The 23239-nt window shown below is 37.7% G+C and overlaps 1 non-coding gene across 1 annotated transcript; it reads left to right on the forward strand.

Annotated features, from left to right (window-relative positions):
• The first annotated feature begins 793 nt into the window (after positions 1-793).
• Positions 794-912, forward strand: LOC119258358 (small nucleolar RNA SNORA49). Its single transcript, XR_005128221.1, has one exon. It is a non-coding gene; the product is annotated as a small nucleolar RNA SNORA49 (small nucleolar RNA).
• Positions 913-23239: the final 22327 nt, after the last annotated feature.

Raw genomic sequence — 23239 nt, forward strand, 5'->3', positions numbered from 1 at the left:
TTTTTTTTTGGTGGAGTCTTTAGTATTTTCTCTGTGTATTATGCTATCTGTAAATAGAGATAGTTTTATTTCTTTTTTTAAAAAATATTTATTTTTATACAAGAACCGGGGCACAGGCCAGATGCGCGGGAGGGTGAGAGGATTCACTGGAGACAGAGCGGGGAACAGAACAGGCAGACTGATGAAACACACTGATGAGGGGAGCAGTGGGAGAGACTGGAGAGTTCCGCCTTGCCATTTGGGATTCTTGCTGGCCGGCCGGGATCAAACCCACATTGCAGAGGCTGCAGACAGCCTCACAGTGCAGCGCTCAACTGCCTGCTCCACCAGAGAGGCCCAGAGATACTTTTATTTCTTTTCCAATATGGATTTCTCTTACTTCTCTTTCTTGCTAGATCTTCCAATACTATGTTGAATAGTCATAGTGAAAGTGGACATATTTGTCTTATATCCTTTGTCTTGTACCAATTTTGGATAAAAAGCTTTCAGTTTTTCATCATTGGGTATGATATTAGCTATATGTTTATAGCCCTACTATCCATGCTGTTTTACAGCTTTTTAAAAATCTATTAATAACTCTTGAATATCTTCCCATGTTCACATTTTGTCAAATCCACTTCATCTTTAAATTGCTGCACGTTATTCTATAGTTCATTCAATCAGTCACTTCTTGATAGGCAAATATATCTGAAGGATAAAACTGCTTCGAAGAATAAGAACATTTTTAAATTTAAAGGGCATTTCAAAATTGTCTTCCAAAAAAAGTTATACACTTCTATCAACAATGCATAGTGACCTTACCCTGGGGGCTTTTGCTGTAAAGCACCCTGGCATTGCCAGAGGGTACAGGAAAAACACTCATCCCTCCTCAGGAAGCTGTTTTCTTTTGGGGCCTACAAATAGGGTTACAGTTCAGGAGCCATCTGGCATTTCCCTCCTGTCAGTGATGACGGCTGTGGAGATGTCTGCAGGTATCTTGATCCATGTGTGAGAGGGGTATGCAGGTGCACAGAAGGGCCAGAATACTGTGCCCCAACTAGTATCTTTTGAGCATTAACCTTAATTTCTAACTGAAATGTCAGAAGCTGTGAGAAGTTTTCAGCACTTAGCAGGAATCTGACTGGAACCACCTAAAAAACAAACAAAAAATGCATAATGAAAGTTTGCCAAACTCTTCTTATCCTCTTTTCCACATGTTTAAAATGAATGGACTGGAGTCTATGCATTTATAATTGCCAGCTTACTTTTTACTATTGATGGCAACGTCAGGTTCTGTGACTGGTTCAACACTGATTCCTTACTGGGTAGCACACTGCCTGTCATATAGCAAATAATCAGTAAAGTCTGTTTAAATGAATAAAACTGAGGATATCTCCATATCTCCTATTTAATGACGATGTCAGTGACATCTTAGTGTGCTTACATTTAAGAATCACATGCTGCTGGCAATAGGTGATCAGGGTGATGTGTGTGTGTGTGTGTGTGTGTGTGTGTGTGTGTGTGTGTATGTGTATGTAATACTATATATGTGGTTCTCTGCCTCTTGGTGGACTTCTGGATGGGGGCTATTCACCAGAAATGCTAATCAAGCCATGATTAGCAGCTTGGAATTTTCAGCTTCATCCCCCCATTTTTCAGAGAGGGGAGAGAAACTAGAAATGGAGTTAATAAGGATCATCCCTACATGATGGAACTTCCATGAAATTCCTAAAAGCATGGGATTTAGAAAGCTCCTAGGTTTGTGGACACTTGGAGATATTGAGAGAGTGGTACAGTGGGAGAGAGTGTGGAAACTCTGCCTTCTTTCCCATATCTTGTCCTTTACATCTCTACCATCAGAACTTCTGTAGCTTTTATCATATTATTTTATAATGAAAGCAGCAAACAGCAAGTAAACTGTTTTCCTTAGTTCTCTACATTGCTCTAGCAAGTTTATTGACCTTGAGGTGGGAGTCTTGGGAACCTCCAGTTTATAGCTGACAGTCAGAGATACAGATGATAACCTAGATTTGTGATTGACATCTGAAATGGGGCTGGGGGAGCAGTTTTGTGGCACTGAACCTTTAACCTATGGAACCTGATGCTATCTCCAGGTATATTTTGACATAGTGTCAAAATTAAGTTCAATTTTAGGAACTGGCTGGTATTACAGAATTCTTTAGTGAAGGAAAAACCCTACACATTTGGGGAACAGAAGTATAGATCTGAAATGTTCTGTGTAAGTAGTAACAGAGACACACAGAAGAAGTGAGTTTTTCTTACCAGTTTTTACATAATCTCTTTCAAGTGGAGAGCATAGTAGCTAAAAAATAAAACTCTTCCCTAATTCTTTAATGCAGGTAGGCAAAAGATCGAGAAAATCCTGTTGTGTCCCATCATGAGAAGAGGCAAAGAAAGTCCTTATTCCAGAGGGCCTTTTTGACTGTTTCCTCTCCTGTTTAAATCTGAGATTATTTGATCAGTTAAAGTAAATATTTTTTTGACTATAAAGTTCTCAGTAGCGCTTCATTTCTCAGTGACAGTTTTTGGTTTTTGTATTTATTCTTCTCAATTGTAATTGTAATTATCTTGGATTTTCATGAGAATTTCTGAGTGCATGTGACAGAAATATACAACAGCAATTATATTCTCTTAGCTGATACGGTGAGAATTGTAAGAAGGAAATGTGTTGGAATTGCTGCATAAGATAAACAATAGTAAAAGGTTTGTGACTTTGAGATACATACAGAACATTTTTCTAATTCTTCAGAAGCAACAGGAAATGTCTGACATGGAACAGTCAGATTTGGTCCTGCCAGTTGTTAACTCTGAGTCAAAGTGTGTATCATTTCCTCATCTATAAAATGGGAATAGTTGTTATGTTATGAGGCTTGATAGAGGTTATTATGAAAATCAACCATTATTCATTCTTAAGTTCCCAATGTGGTCATCACCTCTGACATGCTATTATTGACTTCCTTCTTCCACAAGATAAGATAAAATGACTTGTTTCTGAGCACTCTCTCTTATGTTTATTCCCTCTCTACACCAGGGCCCTGTACTCTCACTGAATTTTTCATCGTATTAAAATTGCATCTACTGGGCCTCCTTGGTGGCGCAAGGGGTTAGGTCTCAGCACTATCAAGCCATTGGCAGCCACTGCAGCATGAGTTCAATCCCCAGCCAGGGAGCTAACCCACATGGCACAGCAGACCTCTCCTGTCTCACCCGCTGCTCCCCTCAGCAGTGTATTTCAGTAGATCCACTTGTTCTGCTCTCCACTCTGTCTCTGGTGATTCCTCTCATCCCCCCTCACCTCTGTCTTGCACCCCAGCTCTTGTATGCATAAGTAATAAATCTTTAAAAAAAATTTCATCTACACATATCTGTCACTTCCTCTAAACTGTGATAACCTTATAGCCTGTTTACCTTTTACACCTACTAGGGTACCTGCTAATCAAAGAATACGGTCTCCGTAAATATTGAGTGAATGAAAGACATATTTTAAGAGAATGGCATACTTGCTCAGTATTTAAAATATTGAGGATGTCCAGTAATTTGTTCTTTTTGACTGCCTTTGTAAATTTATATCTCCAAAGTATTATCAAGAATAGTATTTATTTCTTGGCCATGATGCTCATGCTACAAAATGCAGGGTAGGGCTGATTTTGGATTCATTCATTATAGGCAATTAGATATACTCTGAGAGGCATAGTTCACAGAAGGTTAAGATTTAACACTTTTGATGAATATCAGGTTGAAAATTGCTTTAGACCTTTAGCCATAATCTGTGCACATACATCGAGAAACAATTAATTGTTTGACCCTTTGTCCATTTTTTTTAAATAAATATATGACTAGGCAATGTCAATTTTAGATCATCAAAGCTGTGTGTTGGAGACTTTTTTGCATTTGTCTTAACTGCTTTATTGCATTACAAATGATGTTAATTCTGTGCTTAATTATGCTTTACATAATATATATGTAACCCAGTGTTTATCAGTTGAACATAACAAAAATGATGTTATTTCTTCCCATCTTCCTTCTGCTTATCATTTGTTGATTTTTGAAAGCAGCTGGAGTTGTTCCATGTGAATGGAAACAATTACAATGCTGTAAAATAAATGCTTTTTCTCTAGTATCCATGGTATTTCAACTGTGAGCTTTGCCTTTTTAAATAGTTGCTGTATATTCTCTTGCAAACTTTTGACCTGATCTTTGTTAGCTGTCCTTCCATCTCAGAAGAAATCTCTTAGATTAAAAAAAAAAAAGCTCAGCTACCCAGGATTTTCCCAAAACATACATATTTTATCTACTGAAATAGGAATTTCCATTTCTCTAAATTGACTTATAGGCTGTTGGTTGTTGATTCAAGTTTGTATAAAAGACCATGTTAATATAATGAGTAGGTATTTGTGACTTAAATTCTCATATATTCCATTATTTCCATTATTTCATTATTCCATTCCATTTTTCCATAACCCCCCTTTCTACAGGTTAGAAAGGGAGTAGCTTTTGGTTGGTATTTATTTTTTAAAGATTATTTCAGCTAGCTTGACTATAAAAGATGAATTTATTTAAAAATGTTCCTTTATTTTTCAGTACAAGATCAAAATTACAATTAGAGTATATGTGTAAGTACTAACAATCATTATAGCATATATAATTTTCCCCCTAGAGTCCTGAGATTAAAATTCATGAAAAATATTTTTGTGACTATCACTACTCATTAAAAATTAATATAATTTCTCAGAGTAGTTTTATAAATAAAATTTAGGTCATTGTAAGACATATGGGTTATGCTTTAGTGAGAATAACAACTATCCTATTAAGCAACTATTCTTTGTCAGTTGCTTTACAGACATTACAATGATCTCATTTATTCCTTGGAACCACCCACTTAAAGGATGAGGACCAGAAAATTAAGGACTTACCTTAAATTTAGTAAGTGAAAGGTAGAGAATAAGAAGCCCTGTCCACTTGTGTTAATCTTCATACTGTTTGTACCTGTTATACCATCTTCCTTCACTTATCTGCCACCGGGGGACACAACAGATAGAGACAAATGGAAGTGCCAGCCAAGTGCCTCTATATTCAGCCACCCTACATCCTTGCTGTTTTTCTTTCCAAGTAAATGTCACGCATCTAGAAAAGAATTTTTTGACTTAGTTTTCTTGAGTCTCTTCTCTCGTTCTAATAAATTTTAAATTCTAGAGAGTTTTTCCTTTAAGATAAGTTAACCTGGGCCTCCCTGGTGGTGCAGGTGGTTGAATGCAGCGCTGTAAAGCTGTCCGCAGCTTCTGCAGCATGGGTTTGATTCCCAGCTCGCCAGGGAGATGCCCACATAGCACGGCAGACCTCTCCTGTCTCACCCACTGCTCCCCTTAGCAGTGTCTTTGGTCCATCTGCCTGTTCTGCTCCCTGCTCTGTCTCTGGTGAATCCTCTTGCCCTCCCCCACCTCTGGCCCGTTCCCCAGTTCCTGTATAAATAAATGAATCTTAAAAAAAAAAAAAAGATAACTTATGTGTTAACAACAACTGATTGCCACTTCTTTCCTTTTTCTTCCTTTCTTCCCTTCTGATCCTCTCTTTTGCCCACACAGACTGCCTAGAATGTAGTGAGTGCTTTATAAATGGCAATTATTACTACTGCTTTCTGAATTTGGGGATTCTGGGATTTATAATCACCATCATCATCATCATCGTCATCACAGTTGATACTTATTGCACACTGACTATGCACCTGAAACTCTTTCAAGCACTTTTAATTCATAGCCCTTTTACTGTGTCTATCTTATCAAGTAAAGAAAATGATGAGATTCTAAGAATAATTGCCTGTGCAAGGTAACATGGACAACTGGCTGGCAGTACCAGTTCTGCAGTTCAGTTTTTCTGATTTTCAATTTTTTTTTTAATGATTTATTTATTTATGTGTATAAGAGCTGGGGTATGGCCAGAGGTACAGGGGGATAAGAGGATTCACCAGAGACAGAATGGGGAACAGAACAGGCAGATTGACTGAAATACACTGCTGAGGGGAGCAGTGGGTGAGACAGGAGAGGTCTACTGCCGCCATGTGGGTTAGCTCCCTGGCAGGGGATCAAACTGGTGCTGCAGTGGCTGCCGATTTCTTCATAGTGCTGAGACAACCCCTTGTGCCACCAGGGAGACCCTGATGTTTAGTTCTTTATTGATTCATATTGCGGCTGCAAAAATATATCCTTCAAGAAGTTCCTCAAATCCCCTTCAAGAAGTCCATTATAAAGCACATAGTTGATTGCAGATGCCGTCTGTCAACTGCTTTAGATCTACCATGGTGTTCATACCAAGGCCATATTTCCTATGCCTGGGATGCTTTTGGACGATGAATAATAGAACTGGCTTATTCCAGGAATGGAAAGAGAGTTCAGCATTAGCAATTCTGTTAATATCACTTACCTAGAGTAGAATAAATAAGAAAAATAACATAATTGTACTGATTAAGTATTGATAAAACCCCATAAGTTAGGGTCACTGTGTCCACATTTTAAAGTAATAGTTATAATCTAAAAGCCAGTCTCATTCAACAAATATTATTGGGGAGGATATGGAGAAAGAGAAACTCTTGCTCATGTTGGTGGAATATAGAATGGTCCAGAATTTTAAAACTATTTTCTCCTATTTTCTATGCGAATCAACTTTTCCAGTTCCAAAAGTACATGAACAAATACTGTAATTGCATTTATAGGTTGCAGTTAAGTTTATTGCATTAGGAAGAGCTGAATAATTATAACATTGAATCTTCCTATTTAAGAAAGCATATGCTTTCCCTATTTTACAAATTTCACAAAGTTCTTTAATTTCTTTCTTTTTTTTAAAGATTTATTTTATTTTTATGCATACAAGAGCTGGGGTACAGACCAGAGCTGTGGTGGGGGTGGGGAGGACTCACCAGAGACAGAGTGGGAAGCAAAACAGGCAGATTGACCGAAATACACTGCTGAGGGGACCAGCGGGCTAGCCAGGAGAGGTCTGCTGCGCCATGTGAGTTGCTCCCTGGCCAGGGATTGAACTGGTGCTGCAGTGGCTGTGGTTAGCTTCATAGGTTGCATCTTAACCCCTTGTGCCACCAGGGAGGCCCTTAAATTTATTTCTATAAATTTTTATTGCCATTGTAAACATGATTGCTTTTCCTGTTATATCTTCCAACTGATTATTGTCTGTACTTATGAAGCTGTTAATTGCTCTTTGTTATACTCAGCCATTTTTAAATACCTGTATTGTTTGCTAAATTTTTCCGTTGATTCTTTTGCGTACTCATGGTGAGTACAATACTTGCAAATAATAATTTTATAATTTTTTCCAAATATATATGTATTATTTCTTCTTTCTAATTGTATTGGCAAATACCAATGGAAACCATATTAAAAAAAAGTAACATTTACAGGGGACACTGACTTTATTCTTGAAATTAGTGGGAATTTTCCCAGTGTGTTATAGTTAAACATTATGCCAGAATTATTTTTTTAATTTTAACTATTTATTTTAAAGATATAACATTGTTTTTTTCTGTTGGGGTATAGTAAGAAGGGTCCCTGCATCAAATTTGATCTAGAAGAAATACAAGATCAAAAGATATCATTAACATTCAATGTGGTCCAGATGTTCTTCCTCATAAATTACACAATAGTAAGATATATCAGTTCCTGATTGCATATTGGAATTACACAGGACTGTACAGAGTATGGTGAACTGCAAAGGCATGATTTCTTGGAGGGAATCTTTGAAGACCAAATTTATCTTTGTCAACATTCAGTTCTGAAAATGGAAGTATGCCAAAGTCATTGAGGAAAGGGACCTTCACTAGTTCCCCATTTAAATCAGTTCCACAGGTGTAACTTGGTTAAAAAAAATAGTAACTTGTCACTCCAACCAAAAGATGCAAACCCAATTTGAGATCAAATTAATAAAAGCACTGAGAAGTAAACTAACTAACTAAAGATATAACATTGGTTTTTGACACTGTGTATGTTATAGGGGTGCAGGTTCACGCTTTTTCAGTGTATGTAACTGCACCACACCCAAAGCACCAATCATTCTCCACACAGTCCATGGGGCGCCTTCACCCCTTGGGGAGACTCAGTTCTACAGTCAGATTTCCAGGGTTTGTTTTGGTTTAGTCTCCTTTGCTTTGTGTCTTTAGAGTCCACATAAGTGAAATCATCCTGTATTTGTCTTTTGCCTTCTAACTAATTTTGCTTAGCATAATTCTTCCAGTTCCATCCATGTTGTTGTCAATGGCAAATTTCATCTTTTTATATGAGTAGTATTCCACTGCTCTTAGGAATATAATTTGGTCTAATTGGGCCTCCCTGGTGGCGCAGTGGGTTGAGCGCCGCTCTGTGAAGCTGCCCACAGCCTCTGCAGCTCTGGTTCAATTCCCAGGCGGCCAGGGAGAAACCCACATGGCACAGCAGACATCTCCTGCCTCACCCACTGCTCTGCTCAGAAGTGTTTTTGGTCAGTCTGCCTGTTCTGCTCCCTGCTCTGTCTCTGGTGAATTCTCTCACCCTCTCATGCCTCTGACTGTACCCCAGTTCTTGTATAAATAAATAAATCTTAAAGGAAAAAAAATAAATTGACTAGTATCATCATCTTACCAAAATTACAGATGCATATATTCTTTGATTCCGCAGTTCTACTCTGAGAATTATTTATCCATAAATATACTTGCCATCTCTTAAATGACAAACATACAAGGATATTCATCATAGCATTGTTTGAAATAGCAAAAAGATTGGAAGTAGCAGAAATATATTAGGGGACAGGTTAACTTATGTACATGTATGGCATGGGGTGCTTTGCAACTTTCATAAAAAATGAAGCTGTTGAGAATGTAGTGATTTTGGACAATTCCCAACATAAAATATTAAAAGAGTAAACTGAAGAATATCATGTGCAGTGTGTGATACTTGTTTGATAAATGTATGATATATATTTTCTTTCATTTGTACTGAAAATATATTTTTTAAGATTTATTTTCATTTATTTAGTCATACGAGAACTGGGATATAGGCCAGAGGTGGAGGGTGGGTGAGAGAATTCACCAGAGACAAAGTGGGGAGCAGAGCAGGTAGATCTACTGAAATACACTGGTAAGGGGGCAGTGAGTGAGACAGGAGAGGTCTGCTGCTGTCATGTGTGTTAGCTCCCTGGCCTGGGATGGAACTCATGCAGCAGTGGCTTGCGGTATCTTGATAGTGTGGAGACTTTAACCCCCATGCTACCAGAGAGGCCCTGCACTAGAGATAGCTTTACATTGATAAAGTTACCTCTAAGGATTGAAACTAGGAAAGGAAAGGTAAAATAGGCTGAATTTTTATCTATAAATTTTATTTGAAATTTTTTGTTATTTGATGCATTGGGTTTATGTAATATTCAGCTATAACACTAAGCATACTATTCGATTTAGTTGATCTTTTCTTGATACCAATACTTTCTCGATAGAGAATGGAAAGTTCATTTATACCTGACAAAGGTTTCTTATCTTGTCAAAGATTGGTAAATATGGTGGCTGATCAAGGCTGTTTCTGAAATAGGAAATATATGTCTGTACTTGCTGGAACTCTGGAGAGTTGACCTCTGTGTTGCTTGTGATTAAAAATCAGAGAGTAATAGGAGGAAAAGCCTAGAAATTGTGATGGTTGGGTAGCTGCAAAGTGCAGATTTTGGGATAAGAAAGTGAAACTTTCATCCCTTTTATTAAAGTATTTATCTTGGGTAGAAAAGCCATTTTGGTTACCTACTTTGTAATCTGCAGAAGTAAAAAATCATGCCAAAAAGTTGACCAGAGCCAGGAGTTCTCTCTAGGGAAGCAAAATAAGTAAGAAAGCATAGCAGTAATTTAATGTTTATAAAGGCTGTACTGAAATAACTACAATATATCAAAAGCAAATAGCTGCTGAAGAAATTGGCATATTTTAATTTGGTTCAGACTATATTTTACATGGACTGGGTGTACTGTAATATACAAGTTTGTATGTAGAGCTTAAATGTATAATTAATATAGCTTTGAAGCTAGTTCTATCCACATGATTAAAATTTATCATGGAATTTGCTTTCAAATAGAGTTTTTTTTTAACAAGTTATATTCAGTGCTATAAATTAGGTCTTCTCTGATGAGCTCTGAATAAAGGACTATAATTTATCTCAATGGTATTTTGTTGGAGACAATTTAATTGCCGTGGCAGGTGAAAAACACCATCCAGTATCTTGGCCAAACATTTCTATTAATGAAATCATTTTTCCTCCTACCACTGTTGGTTTAAAGAAGATTCTATTTTATTGAAAATGATCTTAAATTCTTTATCTTATACACATGATTTAGCTTCATATTGAATACCAGTCAAATCTAATTTATGATTTTACTTCTTAAAGAAAAAGGGGAATCTTTTAATTTTTGTGAAGGAAATGATTCACTAAGTCTTATAAGGGTAAGTCAAAAGGGAGAAATTCTAATTTTCCTTTCAGTGATCTAAAAGTAAAGATCTGGAGATTGCTGGTGAATAAACTGTGGGTGTGGCATTTTTTTCTTGCTTTCCAATTATTAGTATTTTTCTTAAATAATATATCTTTTAAAAAATCAATTGGAAGTACACAATTTCCAAAAAAATTCTCCAATTTTTTTTAAGAGATAACTACTATTAAGAGTTTGGCATACATCCTTTCAGAAATTTTCTACTTAAAAGTATTTTTTTCCCTTAAAACTGTGGATCTGGTGCCAAATATGTCTGAATTCTTCCTACTCTGCTTGCTGTATTTTATCAAATCTGCCCACCCCTACAGTTTCAATCACTTTGTTGGAATGACATATTGTATAAATGTAGCCAAAATTCCCAGTTTCTGGACCCAAGAACAGATTTTGTGCCAATGCATCTGTGCCCAAGAGCAGATTTTAGTTTGTGTGCCTGTGCCCAAGTAGGGACTGGGTGCCAATTTGTTCTAAGCTTAGCAGAATACAGATCCCCACATGGAGTGAGGCTGCTTCTGGTTGCCCTGTGTTTCTACCCCAGACCTGAGTATCTGATCGAGCAGTGCTGAAGGGCACTCTTCCTCACATTTGGGTCAGTGGATTAGGCAAGGTCTCTTACTTCAATTTCGCCCTTGTCAAAATGATTATTAAGTTTATTCCATCTTGGGTTGTATGTTTTCTAACTTCTAATGGCTGATTTTTATGGTTTAGTATTTGAGCACTCATTCAGTAGATACTGGTGAAAGCTTCTAAAAATGTCTCAGAAAACAGTCTTTATTCAATGTGATAGGTCATTTGAAGTAAATATCCAACATTTAAAGAGGGACTGAAGTGAACAGTCTAAATGCCATGCTGCATTTCATGTGTGATGGAATTTTAACATATCAAATAGATTTACAAAAATCTAATAAAAAAATTCCATGGCTGTTAGAATATTAATTCTGAGAAACTGGGATCTAACGCATTGAAGCTATTAAATGTCTTACTGAGTTTTGTCAACTTGCCCACCCTCCTTAATATGCCTTTTTCAGAGTAGCAAACAGCAAATGTGGATGGTTAGGGAGGCCAAATCTGTGCTTCTAAATTATTTTTCAAAGTGTTTATGATGTTTCTTTGTCTTTCTTAAGACAAAATTAGGAGAAGGAAGTTATAACAGCAGCCTTTCCTGTTGGAAATATTTCCTGTATCTTAAACCATATGAAATCTGATTTATATTTCAATATGCATAGGAAATTTATATATACTACTCTTTATTGAAGAATCACTTTGCAATACTTTATTAAGTGTTTATGTGGATCATGTTGTAAATTATAAGCATTCAATCTCTCATCAGTGTTTATAAAGTACTGGTGAATCTTGCATTGAGATCAAGCATATTTCCATTTTCATGTAAGAACTGGCAGTGAAATATCACTCACCTGTCCAAACAGGATGGATGCAGGGAGATATTGTTATGATGAATTCCTGATAATCCCTCCATAGCACTTCAAAAATTAACATTGCTAAGAAACTTCCAGAAGTAGAGTCCAGACTTGTGACTAAACCTCTTGTCTATCAATTAAGTATTTGGTTGATGAGACTTTGAGGAGTCTTGAAACTTGGAACTAGAAGGAACTTAAATATTATTGCCCCCATTTTATTGATGAAGAAACAAAAGACTTGAGTAATTAACTAATTTATTTATTCATCCACTCCATTGTAATTCATTACAAATAGTCTATAGGCTTGATTTTGTATTGGATTCTATGATCAAAAAAGAAGCCAGTGATAGCTCAGTCTATTGTTCAGAATTTGAGTTTGTTTTTAGTAGGGGAAGTGGAAAAAGCATCTATCATCATGATATTGTGTTGAATCTTTATCCCACTTATGAGTAGGATGCTTAATTCACCATCAACATTTTGAGCCCCTACTGTATGTCAGGGATAGGAGAATACAGAGAAAAGAAAACAGATAAGGCCTCTGTTCTTACTCAATTTATAATCTAATGGAAGAGATGATCAAAAGGGAACAAACAAAAGAATAACAAATTACAAATTGGGATAACAAGTAGGGTAAAGTGATCAAAAACTAGAGATCAGTCTCTAGTTACTTGGTTTCTCTGAGATGTCACTGAAGAATGCCAAGACCAAGTAATTAGGATTTAGCCAGGACAGAATGTGATCTGGTGTCTAGGTTGTGAAAAGTAAAGTGACCAGACCCGATAGATTCCCAAGAGTTTTGGTATGGAGTTGAAATTGCATTTGAAGAACCATGAGAAACCATCCAGGCATGTTTAGCAATGGGTATAAATTTTGTATTTTTGAAAGGCCATTCTGCCTGTTGAGCACAGAACGTATTAGAAGGGAGCTTGAGACATACAACAGGAAAGTTCTTTGCAGTAGTCCAGGTGAAAGACTACAAGAGGATGCCAGCCGCAGTAGTAAAAAACAGTGCGTGGGTTGGGATATTTTGGGGAACCATATACCAGAGTTTAGCCATGTAAAGGATGATAACCAAGTTCCTGACTTTGCAACCTAATGTATGACAATGCTGATGTATTTGCTAATATTTAGGAAACTGGGGGAGATCGAGATCAATAGAGGGGACAGACAATAAAAAGATTGCATTGCCTCCTTTCTCTAAAAATAATACAAAATAAAAACAACACTGAGTTATAAATGAAAAGTTGCTAATCAGTTCCTAACCCTGATGATTATATAGTTTTATCTAAATACATTGAATTCTTTCCTTAAAAAACATTTTGGGTATTTTGTTGGTATTTTATCTGCAAGCTTGGTTTTCTCATTCAATTACCAAGCTCTGGGAAAAATAAAAATAATTATTTTGGTATGCTGAGATGCTGAGTAAAACTGCTAGGAGATGTCAAGTTGGCAGTTGGATATACAACTGTGGGGACTCAGAGGGTGGAATAGATGCATAAATCTAGGAGTTGTCAGCATATAGATGGCTTTAAAAGCTACATAAATAGATGAGATCACCCACAGAAAATGTGTGGAGAGATGAGTTGAGTTTCAGGTGAATTTCTAACATTTAGATGAGGATCAGGCAAAGGAGACTGAAATGGCCTGGCCAGACATAAGATGATGTCAAAGAAGCCAAGGGGATAGGAATTCCAGAGTGACACAGTAGACAGGTGTGTCAGTGCTTCTGAGTGATCGTGTAGGATGATGTCAAGAAATGGATGTTATTGGTGACCTTTGTGTGAGGGAGTTTTTAGATTATTGTTGAGCTTGCAGTAGTTTGAGAAAGTAATGGAAGTTGAGGAAATACATGCAATATGATTAGGAAATTTTTGTGATCTATTTAATTTTTTAAACATAATTTTATTCTTTATCTCATATCATTTATAAAAATTAATTCAAGTGTAATAAAACCCTAAGTGTATAAAGTTTCTAGAATTAAACATATTGATTCATCTTTTTTTGTTGTTGTTTTAATGATGAATGGTAATAGCATGTCGTTACATAAGATGAATGGTATAGCAGGGAGGAAAGACTGGGGGTGTGTGTGAAGTAGAAGTGGTAACTGAAGGGGAAAAAAATCTTGGCAGGGGTAGAGCAGGAAACTCAAAGAAGATGGGGACTTGGTGTCTGATGATCAAAAATTGGAAGAAAACATCTTAAAATATTCATATTTGTACTCCTCCTAGCCAACATCCTTGTGTGAGTACTTTTCTTTGATCAGTGCATGCATTTGAGAAATCAGAATTTTATGGCATGAATAAAGATACAGTAAATTGTAAAGAGTCAAAGGGAAGACCTGAAAAAGCAGGATATAAAATGTATATGTACCACAGCAGGGGAGGGGTAGGGAGAGGGGTCAAAACAGGAGAGGAAAGAGCACAAGGAACTGTGGTGATGGATCAAGGGTGATGCAGTGGTGGTGGGAGATTTATGGGGATCACACCTGAGGGGAGAAATCAAATACTGTACAAAAAATGAAAAACTATATAAACAAATAAGAAGGTTTAATCAATAAAAAAATGCAAAAAAGAATATATGCATGTAAAGAACAGGCCATGAACTTCAGCTTCTACCTCTAGAGGAAGGCAGAAGAAGAGTGAAGTCTGACCTGAGGTCTGTGAGTAAGAAAGGAGAGTAGACCTCAGAGAATCTCATAGAAGAGGAACAGTTAGAACTAGGAGACTGCCTAATGTTTCCTAATAGCCAGGACCGAAGAGTATTGTGGAAGTCGCCACCCTACCTAATAGTAACAGGAACTCACATTTATTGAGCACTTGCTGTGAGCAGGCATTGTACTAAGTGCTATTTATGCATGATAGCTATTCTTATCAGGTTGTTTAATCTGACATACAAGGTAGGAAGAATTATTTCTCCATTTTTATTTATTTATTATTTTTTAAAATTGTGTATATTTTTACATCATTTTTCATTTTTGCACAATGTATACATTTTCATCTTGGTTATAGTCCCCATACAATTCCCCCCCCCATTGTTTTCCATTTTACAAATTAAGAAACTGAGATATAGCACTTAGATCATTTTCCCAGAGTCACTTAGCTTTCAGTGGGATCAGAGATTCAAGTCCAGGCAGTCTGACTCCAGGTCTTCATTCTAATCATGATTACAAATGTGTATAGACCTTTGCTAACAGTAGAGGAAATCCATGTCTCTTTCGCTGTGGACTTTCCATCAGAAGTGACATGTATGATAATCTGGATGCTGGTGTTGAAGACTTTGGCAACAGAAAGCACTAGCTGAATTCTCTAGAACTACAGATTTTTATTGCTTGGACCAGAGATTGAAAATATTCTAAGCAAAACCTTCTGCTTTAAGTTAAACTAGATAGGATCTGAACAATGCACTTATAGAAAGCTTTTTTGATTAATTGTGTTGGTATAAAGAGAGCAAAAATAGAAAGATGAGATTAGGAAGAAGGTGTTAGCCAGCAATAGCCAGTATAGATATTGAGAAGGTGAGAGTTTTTCAACTCCTAATTGCATCTTTACTGGACTTCAGAAACGTCTTCCCCACTGACCTCCCAAGAACTAATTGCAAAGATGTGTTGGACTTGGCACCTTGCCGGAGTAAACTGGGGAGTACTTTATTTGATTGTGGTGACCAAGGGGGTATATGAAGAAGGATTGAAATAAGAAAAGTGGGTAGAATGTATATATATATGTTTATCTTAAGGGTTGAGATCTTAGAATCAAGTCAGGAAAACGGGAAAAAATTCCCCGATCAAGACTTTTTCAGTCTCTTTATAAGTGGTCCATGTCTGATTAAGCACTGGTGTGCTTACCTCCAGAGGTTGGGGGTGGGGGGTGGGGGGTTTCTCCCTATGTGGAGGTTACTGCAGAGTGAAGGAGAGCAACATTGTTGCTCATTGATCTGCTTGGCAGGTTACAAGAACATGGGAGAGAGTCTTTTTTTTTTTTTTTTTAAAGATTTATTTATGCATACAAGAACTGGGGTACAGGCCAGAGGTGAGGGGGGTGGTGAGAGGATTCACCAGAGACAGAGTGGGGAACAGAACAGGCAGATGAAATACACTGCTGAGGGGAACAGCGGGCGAGACAGGAGAGGTCTGCTGCACCATGTGGGTCACCTCCCTGGGTCACCTCCCTGCCCGGGGATCAACCTGGTGCTGCAGTGGCTGCGGGTAGCTTCATAGTGCTGCGTCTTAACCCCTTGCACCAGGGAGGCCCAGGAGTGAGTCTTTTCATGAGAATCAGAGACAGATTTATATAAAGCTCATGAAGTTTAAATTTCAGAGCTTATCACTGCCCCTTCCCAAAATCGACAGGTTCTTCTCTATAGCCTGGGGCTACTTCCTTAGTCTGATAGTGTCCTGGGCTCTGGATGTAGTCAATATCACCTTGACCTCTGTAGGTCTCTAGCAACAGCCAGCTCCCATGGACTCTGCTGCATTTGAGGACCTATCTTTGACCCCAAGGAACACCTGAAAATGGTTTCTGCTCCTGACTGAGTGGAGCTATGACAAACAACCCACCTAAGAATTTGGGGAGGGTTAAGATGTGTGGGCAGATCCAAAGGCTTGACTTCTGGTAGAGCTGGACCAGCAGCAGTGCAGCAGCTGGCAGTCTTAAGCTCTCAAATGCTTGCTATATTCCAAGGCTTACCTTTGGGCAAGAAGCATCATTGAACAAGAAACTGTGGATGGAATTAGAGATGAAGCATGCACGATTTATGAAGCTGAAAGAATATTTACTAAATTTTCAAAATTAAGCACTAACAATTTTGCTATAGAAAAGATAAATGTTTTATTCTTGCCATAGAAGCTAATATTATAAAATTATTATCATAAGAAGAGGTCATCAAATAGAACATAGCCCACAAATGCAGAAGAAAATGTTATAGATGTGTATCAGATAGCTAATCAATAATCATACATTATGATTTTCTGGATTTTGGATTTTCATACAGTGGATTTTCTGGATATATGACAATGTTCTAGTTATTTGTTGCTATAAAGCAAATTACCTCAAAATGTACTGGCTTAAAACAACAAAGAACCATCAACATTTGATTTCAGTGATTCAAATGGGCCTGGAGGGTCCATTTCCAAGATAACTCATTTTAATGACTGGCAGTTCAGTTGATCAACAGGAGGCTCCCTTCCTATCTACCTGGGTCTCTTGGTGATATTTGTGCTTCCTAACAGTGTGGTGAATGAGTTTTAAAAGTAAGTATTCTGAGAGGCCTGAATAAAAAAATGACAAGTCTTCTGATGAGTTAGTCTTTCAAGCCCTCGAATGTCACTTCTACCATAAGTCATTAAGTCACGAAAGCCAGTCCCCATTTAAGAGGATTAAAGCTGAATGTCATCTCTCAATTGGATGAGTAGCAAAAAAACTATGACAATGTTTTGCTTACCATAGTCACCTTTTGGAACTTTTGATGTTTTTCTTCTTCTTCTAAATAATACTCTCTGACTTTTCACATGAAATTTTGTACCCTACAAATTGTATAAAGTTGAATCCCCTAAAAATCTTAGCATCTAGTCCTAAGGGAGAATATTGAAGCTATCCTATAATGCAGAGCTAGACAATTTTAATTCTGCATGAGGTAAATTCAGAGAATTATTCTTATCATTTGTTTTGTCTTTAATTTTAGACTAGAATTTCTCTCAGTGGCTCTGGGATCATTTTGGAAGTAGATAATTTGGTATTATATATACCAGTTTGAAAGTCCTGCAAAGTGTGTCATTGGTTATGAGAATGAATTCCAGAATTTTCTAAAGGCAGGACCAATAGTGTCAGCAGCAGACAGATCTTGTATATTTAGATGTATGTTTCTACTCATATTTGTTGTTATCTTAAAAAAGAGAGAGAAAAGGGACGTATTGGCCAGAGATACATGCTATAACTCATTTTCCTAACTAGACTTACATCCACAATATGTCCCAAATTAAAGCAAAAGTGTATTTTGAAGACATCTCAGTACCAAAGAAATGAGGAAAAAGAGAAAACTAGGAAGAAGACATTTTAAGATAGAGCAGTTTTCTCCTCTATGAGTGGTAAATGTGTGCAGAGTGACAACACAGACTAAAAATGATCCACACACTTCCCATTAGCATTCTAGATAAGTTATAATGTATGAAATTAGACACATATGTAAGCTTACTAAGAAATTTGTCACCAACAGCTTTGTATCCCAACTCCAGAGCTTGAGGTGTGGTCCATCATGGTGGTATGAAAGGAGCTTGGCAAAGTGTAAGGGCATGGACATCTGTCTTCAGGATAAGTGCACCAAAATAAGGTAGTGCTCTGCCCACAATGGTCAAGCCACACTGGACTGCCTGCCAGGGAGACACTGGAGGTCATAACTGGATGAGGAGTAAGAATACTCAAATACCCCTATGGGTAGGGGGATAAAGAAAGAGCTTGACTTCATTTGCCTTGTGTGAGAATGCGGGGGTCGAGGGGGGGGGGTGTCATATCTATTTGGAAGGGTGCCAAAAAGTGTTTCCAGGACCTCTGCCAGCTTTCAGTATTTAATGGAGAAGGTAATTGGTGGTTATAAATTAACCAGAAACCCTTATCTATTTAGATGACATAATCACTTTTGGCAGGATTCAGGAAAAACCAGAGCAAAGTCGTCTTAAAGTTAGGAAGAACAGGATTGATGATGTTTCTTGATAAGGATTAATGCTGACAGACCTTCATGAATGTATGTTTCTAATCACATTTGTTGCTATTTTAAAAAAGAGAGAGAAAAGGGACGTATTGGCTATTTTAAAAGAGAGAGAGAAAAGGGACTTACATCCACAATATGTCCCAAATTAAAGCAAAAGTGTATTTTGAAGACATCTCAGTATGATGACACGTAAGACACAGCGGGGAGTGTACTGCTCCTGCAAGAAATACCTGATATACCTGAAGACATCTAGTTAAAAACTTTCTTTGAGGTTTCTTTGAAGTGATGACCAGAGACTACTGTGAAAATTATTCCTGAATTACCAAATCTTTAATAACTTGACAGATTAACCTCTCAAGAGAAGTGCAAAGGCAAGCGAGACCACAAAGGCATACGATCATGTGACTTCTCCAGCTTTTCAGGGATTACTGGGTGAAAGCCTGTGACCAGACAGTCTGCACACGTGGCCTTTATTACCTCTATGTCTTTATTACCTGTGCAGATGCCAAAGTCAAGGCTCAGGAGCTTTTGATTATGTTTCCAAAGGGATGAAGTATAAGCCTCTGGTATCCACCAGGCCCTGTTGGATTGTGAACTGATTCTAGTCACACATTACCATTGTCTGGTCCTATAATGGACCATTACTGAGAAATTTCCAGGAAATGTAAATGCTATAGCTTTTGAGGCATGGACCATGTCTAATACATGATAGTCATCCTTATCCAGGATTCCATGTCAGGTAGTTGATCTGGCTGACATATTCCAAAGTTTATTATCAATCTGGCCTAAGTGTCAAGATATGTGGGTGCACCCCTGCAAAGACACTTTATGTAGTTTGGTAAAATTATTGCTCAGAAAGAGGTCAAAGCTGTGCTTGACTCCCTGTGCAGCCAGTTCAGGCATCAGGAAAACACTAAGAACCAAAAAGGGGTCAAAACAATTCATGATTCTGTCGAGGGGGACAAATCTTCCTGAAGGAATTATCACCAGAACGTGGGTACATACCTCTTCTCCCACCAGTTCAGTGTCTATGACAAAACTCTACTGTCTTATTTATTTATTTATTTATTTATTTATTTATTTATTTATTTATTTTAAGATTTATTTATTTATGCTGGGGAACAGGCCAGAGGTGTGGGGGGTGAGAGGTTTCACCAGAGAGAGTGGGGAACAGAACAGGCAGACTGACCGAAGTACACTGCTGAGGGGAGCAGCGGGCAAGTCAGGAGAGGTCTGCTGCACCATGTGGGTTGCTCCCTGGCCAGCTGGGGATTGAACTTCTGCTGCAGAGGCTGTGGACAGCTTCATAGGTTGCATCTTAACCTGTTGTTTCACCAGGGAGGCCCACTGTCTTATTTAACACAAGTGGGAAGGAGAAAAGTGCCACAACATTCTAGGTCGTCTCCAAGGGGCTTTGCATTTTCTTGAAGTATAAAGAACTATATATGTGGAGTCATCCTGAGCATTGACTTCAGTGCACTATCCAAGGTCAACCAAGACAAGTGGGGCATTGGTCCAGATTGTATCTTTAAATGTTTGTTATTACAGAAGTTTTATTTATGTGTTGTAGAAAATTAAAGCAGACTGGTGAAAATGGAAACTTTACCCCTGGGGGCACAAGGGTTAAAGTCTTGGCACTATCAAGCTATTGCCAGCCTCTGCTGCATGAGTTTGATCCCCAGCCAGCTAGCTAACCCACATGGTGCAGCAGACCTCTCCTGTTTCGCCTGCTGCTCCCCTCAGCAGTATATTTCAGTAGATCTGCCTGTTCTGCTCCCCACTCTGTCTCTGGTGAATCCTCTCACCCCCCGCACCTCTGGCTTACACCCTAATTCTTGTGTGCATAAATAGATAAAAATAAACCTTAAAAAAAAAAGAAAAAGAAAACTTTACATTCTCTGTACCCAAAAACTCCTTTGTAATAACTTAGTAATCCTTTCAGAACTTTGTAAATGTAGTATGTACATATATATGTATGTTTATATATGTATATTTAAAGTATATATAATGTATTCATGTGTGGTACCTGCTTTCTTTTTTGTATTTAGAAATTATTTCAAAATTACAGAAAATTTGCAAGAATAAAAATAGTACAAGTTATACCCATATATGCGTTATCCCAGTTCACCTATGATTCACTAGATGAGATCATCCAGTATTTGTCTTTTGCTTTTTGACTTATTTTGCTTAGCATATAGCTACTTCAGGTCCATCCATGTCATCACAAATGGTAAGATTTCATCTTTTATTTTTTTAGAACTGAATAGTATTGTGTGTGTGTGTATGTATGTACGCAAGCATCACAATTTCCAGATTCATGCCTTGTCCTTAGTCACTTAAGTTGTTTTCATAATTTGGCTATTGTAAATAGTGCTGCAATAAACAGAGGCATGCATATATCCCTTTGATGTAGTGTTTTTGCATTTTTTTTTGGTAGATACCTAGCAGTAAATTGCTGGGTTGTATGGTAGATCTTCTTTTCTTTTCTTTTTTTTTTTAAGATTTATTTATTTATGCATACAAGAACTGGCTTATGGGCCAGAGGTGTGGTGGTGAGAGGATTCCCCAGAGACAGTGGGGAACAGAACAGGCAGATTGACTGAAATACACTGCTGAGGGGAGTAGTGGGCGAGACAGGAGAGGTCTGCTGTGCCATGTGGATTGCTCCCTGGCTGACCGGGGATTGAACTTGCTGCGGAGGCTTAGATAGCTTCACAGTGCTGCACTCCAGCGCCTGCGCCACCAGGGAGGCTCTAGATCTTCTTTTAATGTTTTGCCAAATCTCCATACTGTTTTCCATAGAAGCTGGACCCATCTGCATTTCTACTGTGTACAAGAGCTCTTTTTCTCCACACCTTCCTGGAGAAGCCATATCTTCAATCTACACAATGGTTATGCTCTTGTTGGCTGTGACTTTCCTGGCGACCTCTTGTGGCTGACCCCAATATCTCCACTGAGATAGCTTAAAGTGGTGACTTAGACTATGTGAGTAAGTTAGTTGGTTTTGCTAGGTTTCTCCTAGGTCTATAAGACATGTACATAGTGATATTAAAGTTTCTTTTTGCCTTTTCCTCCATCTTATCAAGCTGTTTGATGCTTGCTTTATTTGCCTGCCTCTAAGCACCAAAAGGGGTATGGGGAGATTTCCCTGGGGAAACTACAGATTTTTGGGAGAGGGAAAGTTCTTTAAAATTTCACTAGACTAGAGATTAGATGCCAGAAGACATTAAATCTCAAAGCAAGATGCATCCATAGATTCCAGAAAAGATCGGGTCCATCTTGTTGCTTACCTGGAGACTATTCAAAGTGGAAGCCACTGAAAGCATTGTGTGGATTTTTCTCACCTGGCTTTTGGTATTAGTAATCAGACCCAGTTACCTTTTTTTTTTTTTTTTAACAAGATGTTACATATTATGAACATGAATGTTTAAAGTTGAGGGGTTCAACTTCCCTTCTTAAAAATTATACCATTTGTTTTCTAGCCTCTAGACAAGGTGACATCAGGAAAGCTTGCTTGGAAATAAAGAGGACAAATTTGGATAGTGATGGGTAGAAGGAAAGAAAAGAGAAAGGAAGGGAGGGTTGCAAAATATATATATGAATTTCTGAGTTTTCCTAAATCAGTTTTACAACACGGCTCTATTTTTCTGACTTCAAATACTATGACTCCCCCCAAAATCAGTTTCACAAAAGTAAATTAGGTAATTCTCAAACCAAGTGAAAGTGACTTTTGATTATCTATAATCCTGTCATCTCCAATTGCTCCTATAATCAGAAGCTACAGAATGAAATCATGTTCAAATTCTCCAACTACAGAAAATAAGGCCAAGGAAAATGCAACACCTCAATTAAGGTCTTGTGGTAAATCAGTAACAAAGCTAGGAATGAAATGTTCCTGTTCTAACTTTCAGCATCAAATGTTCCTTTCTAACTTTCAGCATGACTTACACTATTCTGTTTCTAATGAACACTGATTATTTTTAAAATATAGAACTTCTGCTCTTTGGCAATGCTGAGCATGCTGCTGGCTGCATTGTATTCATGGTATCACTGGTGGCAGAAATGAAAAAGTTCAATTAGATCATCTTGTCCACTTCCTGAGGACACAACTATGTTTATTTAACTGCAGTGGCTCAGCTGATGAAAATTGTATTGTGGATTGAGAATTGATTGCAGAATTCAGCTTGCAGTAGGCATCAATCAGCCTGAATGGGATGGTAGAATGGGCTTATTGAAAGGGACAAAAGTAGAAGCAAATTGGGAAAACACTAGAGAAATAGATCACTTGGAGGATCACTACACAGATTGGCTGTTAGAGATCATAATTCATCTGCGGACAAGGCTGTTGTTTATTCTAAATAAAAATGAAAAAAAATTGCATGTCTTTCATAGGAAGACCATTCAACAGAGTCGAATTTCCTAGTATCCCTGAAGTTAGTTGTTTTATGTTATATTCTCATAGCTAAATTTGAATCAGGATGGAATTAAAAGTCTAGTAGAAAACAGATTTTTTGGTATTTGCTGCCACCGCACCACCTTCATTCTCTAATTCCAGCAAGGCTTCTAGCTCCTCGAGGTCCAGGTGAAAGAGAAGGGGGTTAATAAAGAAGTCCCTTTAACAGGGCTCACA

Source organism: Talpa occidentalis, unplaced genomic scaffold (genome assembly GCF_014898055.3).
Source record: "Talpa occidentalis isolate TD23 unplaced genomic scaffold, MPIMG_talOcc4v2.1 talOcc4.4, whole genome shotgun sequence".
NCBI classification, from domain to species: domain Eukaryota; kingdom Metazoa; phylum Chordata; class Mammalia; order Eulipotyphla; family Talpidae; genus Talpa; species Talpa occidentalis.